The sequence below is a fragment of the Bubalus bubalis genome, chromosome X, assembly GCF_019923935.1.
Source record: "Bubalus bubalis isolate 160015118507 breed Murrah chromosome X, NDDB_SH_1, whole genome shotgun sequence".
NCBI classification, from domain to species: Eukaryota; Metazoa; Chordata; class Mammalia; order Artiodactyla; family Bovidae; genus Bubalus; species Bubalus bubalis.
In genome coordinates, this window is record NC_059181.1 from 136,105,738 (window position 1) to 136,112,161 (window position 6,424).

General features: G+C 41.7%; 1 long non-coding RNA gene across 1 annotated transcript; it reads left to right on the forward strand.

Annotated features, from left to right (window-relative positions):
- The first annotated feature begins 318 nt into the window (after positions 1-318).
- On the forward strand, positions 319-2,374 carry LOC123331872. The gene is made up of 2 exons (XR_006548677.1): positions 319-437; positions 2,283-2,374. It is a non-coding gene; the product is annotated as an uncharacterized LOC123331872 (long non-coding RNA).
- Positions 2,375-6,424: the final 4,050 nt, after the last annotated feature.

The following is a 6,424-nucleotide window of genomic DNA, read 5'->3' on the forward strand; positions in this document are numbered from 1 at the left end:
AGCCCAGAAATCCCAAGTTCCCAGACATGTCAAATTGTGGTTCAATTTTGAGACAGAGGCAATTCCTCAAGAAACCCCAGCCTGACACAATCAAATAAGCCTTGTCAAAGTCCACCTAATCAAAACCCCGGCACTTAATCACATCAGCTTCCTGAGCTCAAACTAGACAGACTCCCATAAGGGGATGGGAGCTCTCAGTCAATGCAGCCCGTTATTCAAATGATGTGAGCGGCAGTACACTAAAACTGCATCCAGGTGATGGGAATTCAGCTGCAGCTAATTAAAAGCAGTGCACTGCCTCCCACACTGGAGTTGCAGCCCCTCCTCATGACCGGCAAAGACTGGAATGCTTCAACAATCACAGCAGCACATCAGGAGCCTGGACCAGACAGTTAATGAGATCGCGAAAACCAGAGAGTCCACAAGTACAAGCAAAGGTAAATTTTGAGACAGCAGAAGGGGAGCTCAGAGACCGGGATGCCTCAGACACCTTCAAGAAGCACTGTCCAGAGTTGCACGCTAGTTAGCACATTGGAAGACTTGCCCTCAATTGTGCTGGTCCTTCTTCACATTTCCACCATCTGCCACTCCCTCAAATCACTTGGTTTAGTAAATCAAGGCCTTCCTCCGCAACAGTATTATGTTCTACAGCGGCTCATTATAACTCCAATACAAATTGACAACTCAGGAGCCTTTTACCGTGGCTTACTGCAATACAGAGGTAAAGAAGTTGAGGTCATGTTCAATACAGTGATGTGATGGTTTGTGCATGATGGGTTCTGCCAGTAAATGAGTGTTCAAATGCTGTCCCCACCGTTTACTAGCTGTGGGCTCTTTAACAATTTTCCAACATCTCTGAGACTGTTCCTTCACGTGCAAAATGAAGATATTAGAAAACACCTTATGTAAACTGCTTTTAAATTTATCTTGACAGGGTAAATGGAACATTCATCATAGGTACGTAGATGAGACCAAGAACCGAGCACAGTGCTCGGTATACAGAATGCATTCAACAGATGCTAGTTTTCCTCCTCTGCTATATCAAATAACCTAACAAAAAGGGGACAAAATAAGAATATGGGTGGCTCCAAACCTTTCATTTCTTTTTTGGTGGGGGGGTTAGTCAAAGCTTACATCCCATTAATATTGGATAAAGAATGGCATCTCCTTGTAGAAGGTACAGAAATACTTGTGAATTCATAGTGTACCTGGTTACTGTGTCTACTAAAATTCTATACGTTACATGAGAGCAGGTATTTGGTTTTCTTCACTTCTGTGTCCCCTATTCCTAGAGTGGAGAGTGAAAGTCCAAAAATACCCAATATGTTGAGTCAATTATAAATCTCATGGCTGGCATAAGCCCTCTTTACACAAAACGTATCTTCATGAAAACCTCCATGTAAAATCAAATATGTATTAAATGTTCTTTAATATGTTGGAAACTCCCTATGGTAAAGCCTTTTCTTTTATTCACTCATATACCAAATATTGACTGAGCACCTGTGACATACCAAGTACTGTACTAGGCAAAGAAAGTTAATAGTGAAAAAAGATGTGTATTTCTTGCCCTTATGGAATTTAAAATGTAGTAGAAAATCTACGTACACTTTAAAACATAATCCTGAGTCATATAACTATTTGTAATATTTTAACCATTGTATATTACGTTTACTTTAAGGAAAGCCAATCCACATTAAAATGATCACAACCAATGATGGATAATACTTGCCTTTAACATTTAGATCTGAGTTAACTGATTAGTTAACCTGATTCATTCAGTCCAACCTCGAGTATGTTGGAAAGGGCCTGTCTGGACACATATAAACTCTCAATGGCCCTTTATATCTGAGAATCTCACTGCTGCATTATTCACTCTCTGTGTTTTCTCCAGTCTCATGAAGACATGAAGTCCTAGATTCAATGCACACATGTCCACCGTGGCCTGTAGAGGTTTCCTATTGCTGCTGCATCAAATTGCTAGAAAATTAGTGGCTTAAACAATACAAAATTATTATCTCATTGTTCTGGAGGTCAGAAGTCCAACACTGGTCTCATTTGGTGAAAATCAAAGCACTGGCAGAGAACAATCCATTTCCTTGTCCTTTCCAGTTCTGGAGACCACTTGCATGGTACATAGAATACAATCCTTCCTTAGTTCATTCCTCCATTTCCCCAAACCCCTTCTTCCATCTTCAAAGCCAACAGTGTAGCATCTTCACATCTTTTACTGATCCTAACATGTTGCCTTCCTCATCACATCTCCTTCCTCTCACTCTTTTAAGGCACCTTATGACTGTATTGCTGAAGCTCCAATACTTTGGCCGCCTGATGCGAAGAATCGATTTACTGGAAAAGACCCTGATGCTGGGAAATATTGAGGGCAGGAGGAGAAAGGGGCAACAGAAGATGAGATGATTGGATGGCATAATCGATTCAATGGACATGAATTTGAGCAAAGTCCAGGAGATAGTGAAGGACAGTGAAGCCTGGTGTGCTGCAGTCCATGGGGTCACAAAGAGCCAGACACGACTGAACAATAGAACAACAACATGACTATATGGGGCACACCCAGATAATCCAGGATAATTTTCATCTCAAGTTCCTCAACTTAATCATCTATGGACAGTACTTTTCACTAAGTAAGGTAACACATTCACAGGTTCCAGAAACTAGGACATGGACATCTTGTTTCTTACCTTTGATATTTGAATTTTAAAAGTGTGCATATCTTCACTCACTAAAAATAACCCTTCCTTGGGCCATTCTATCCCTTGGTCCAATTTCTTATATATTTCAAATTACCAATCATCTTGGGAAAAAAAGCTATACTTGCTATTTCTAATTCCTCAACCTGAATTCCCTTTTCTCTTGTCCTTATTGCTCATCCTACTCCTTTTTCAGTTCTTCTTCAGCTTTTCATTGGTGTTCATCACCTATGAGCATGAGCAGAACCCCAGGCTGAGACCTAGACCCTCTCCTCTTCTCTTTATATACTTATTCCCAGATAAGCTACTATATATACCAAGAGTCCTCACCTACTCACCTTGATTCACTCAGATCAGTTCAGTTCAGTCGCTCATTCATGTCCGACTCTTTGCGACCCCATGAATCGCAGCACGCCAGGCCTCCCTGTCCATCACCAACTCCTGGAGTTCACTTAGACTTACGTCCATCGAGTCAGTGATGCCATCCAGCCATCTCACCCTCTGTCATCCCCTTCTCCTCCTGCCCCCAATCCCTCCCAGCACCAGAGTCTTCTCCAATGAGTCAACTCTTCACGTGAGGTGGCCAAAGTACTGGAGTTTCAGCTTTAGCATCATTCCTTCCAAAGAAATCCCAGGGCTGATCTCCTTCAGAATGGACTGGTTGGATCTCCTTGCAGTCCAAGGGACTCTCAAGAGTCTTCTCCAACACCACAGTTCAGAAGCATCAATTCTTCGGTGCTCAGCCTTCTTCACAGTCCAACTCTCACATCCATACATGACCACAGGAAAAACCATAGCCTTGACTAGACGAACCTTCGTTGGCAAAGTAATGTCTCTCCTTTTGAATATGCTATCCAGGTTAGTCATAACTTTCCTTCCAAGGAGTAAGCGTCTTTTAATTTCATGGCTGCAGTCACCATGTGTAGTGATTTTGGAGCCCAGAAAAATAGAGTCTGACACTGTTTCCACCGTTTCCCCATCTATTTCCCATGAAGTGATGGGACCGGATGCCATGATCTTCGTTTTCTGAATGTTGAGCCTTAAGCCAACTTTTTCACTCTCCACTTTCACTTTCTTTTTTTTTTCTTTTTTTTATAATTTTATTTTATTTTTAAACTTTACAATATTGTATTAGTTTTGCCAAATATCGAAATGAATCCGCCACAGGTATACCTGTGTTCCCCATCCTGAACCCTCTTCCCTCCTCCCTCCCCATACCCTCCCTCTGGGTCATCCCAGTGCACCAGCCCCAAGCATCCAGTATCGTGCATCGAACCTGGACTGGCGACTCGTTTCATACATGGTATTTTACATGTTTCAATGCCATTCTCCCAAATCTACCCACCCTCTCCCTCTCCCACAGAGTCCATAAGACTGATCTAATCATCAGTGTCTCTTTTGCTGTCTCGTACACAGGGTTATTGTTACCATCTTTCTAAATTCCATATATATGCATTAGTATACTGTATTGGTGTTTTTCTTTCTGGCTTACTTCACTCTGTATAATAGGCTCCAGTTTCATCTACCTCATTAGAACTGATTCAAATGTATTCTTTTTAATGGCTGAATAATACTCCATTGTGTATATGTACCACAGCTTTCTTATCCACTTTCACTTTCATCAAGAGGCTTTTTAGTTCCTCTTCACTTCCTGCCATAAGGGTGGTGTCATCTGCATATCTGAGGTTATTGATATTTCTCCTGGCAATCTTGATTCCAGCTTGTGTTTCTTCCAGTCCAGCGTTTCTCATGATGTACTCTGCATAGAAGTTAAATAAACAGGGTGATGATATACAGCCTTGACGTACTCCTTTTCCTATTTGGAACCAGTCTGTTGTTCCATGTCCAGTTCTAACTGTTGCTTCCTGACCTGCATACTAAGACAATATTAATTGAATACCTACCCTGTGCTACTTACTTTTGTTGACATTGGATAGAGATAGTCTTCAAGAGTTCACTTCAGCTCTGATGTATTATGAATCAATTCACTTCTCTCCACCCCCACTGCCATCACTTGGCCAATGACAACATTCTTCTGTCGGCCCCAATCAAGTGCATCCTGTCTACTGCACCCAAAGTGACTTTTTGAAAATGAAATGATGATGCAACATTCCTCCTTTAAAATTTTTAGAGGTTTCCCATTGTCCTCAGGATAATTTCAGACCCCTCAGTATGAGGGAAAAAGACTTGTACATTCTGGGCCCTGCAATTCTTTTCAGCTTATTGTATTGCCTTTCCCTACCTATGCTCCAACCTTGCCAAATTAATTTCTATTCTCTGAAAGAGTTCAAAGCCTTTGCACATTTTCTCCCCCCAACACACACTTCCCACTAACTCCTATATACCTTTCTTCTCTGCCTCTTTCTCTCCCAGACACACCTGGCTAACTCCTCCTTGTCCTTTAGAGCAGGGGTCCCAACCTCCAGGATCTAATGCCTGATGATCTGAAGTGGAGCTGATGTAATAATAGTAGAAATACAGTGCACCGTAAATGTAATGCATTTGAATCATCCTGAAACCATCCCCCCAACCGTGGTCCATGGGAAAACTGTCCTCCACAAAACCAGTTCTTGGTTTGAAAGAGGTTGAGGACCACTGCTTTAGAGCTTCTCCTAGGGGTAACTTTGTTTAGAAGCCTTCCTTGAATACCCAGGTATAGGTTTAGGTATCCCTCTTCTATGTTTTCCCTATTTACATCAATAAGAACATGACATGTTTAACATGAAAATGTGTGTACATTCTCGCTCCTTCCCTAGTTGCATGATCCTTGAGAGCAAAGTGAGCATTTTACCTATTGTTTTATACACAACAGCTAGCACTAGGCCTCATAAAGTAGGGTAGATGCTCAATAAAGATTTGTCAAATGAATGAATTAATTAATGCAGAACAAAGACCTCACTAGAATGTCAGAGAAAAAGAGAATCTCCAGCTGCCCCATCTCTATTTTTCTTCCTGCACATCGATGAGGTCATTTCTATCTTTGTCTCCAGAGAGAGACAAAAAGGCTATTTAACAGCTGATTCGTTGAAAAAGACCCTGATGCTAGGAAAGTCTGAAGGCAGAAGGAGAAGAGGGCGACAGGATGAGATACTTGGATGGCATCACCAATTCAATGGACATGAACTTGGGCAAACTCCAGGGGATGGTGAGGGATAGGGAGGCCTGGTGTGCTGCAGTCCATGGGATCACAGAGTCGGACATGACTTGGTGACTGATAAAGACAACAACTCCCAGAGTCCACACTAGGATTCAAGAGATTCAGAGCCTCCTACCATGTCAAGTGGGAAATCCTATAGGAACCTACCTTGGAACACTTCATACCACAAATCCAAAAATTTCCATTAAGTCATTACATGTTGTTGGGACAGGAGTTCCAATTCTAATTTTAATTGCACCATGGTAGAGAATCTATCAAATCATCTGTAGTCATGGACACCATCATGACTATTGATCTGCCCCCAGGATCATAGCAGATACAACAGAGCTCTTGTACAATTAAACTTGAGTCACTACAATTCTACATGAAGATATGCGGTAGCAAGTACTAAATATTGACACGTGGGAGGAGGAAAAAGCTTGAGAGAGACAACAACTACAGTAGCCAGGAGGATTCAGAAGGTATTAGGTTCTTGAAATGGGAAGTGAAATTCTGCTTCAAGGGAATGAATTGGGTACCAAAGCCAAATATGGCTTTGGCCTTGGTTCAAAGAACGAAGAAA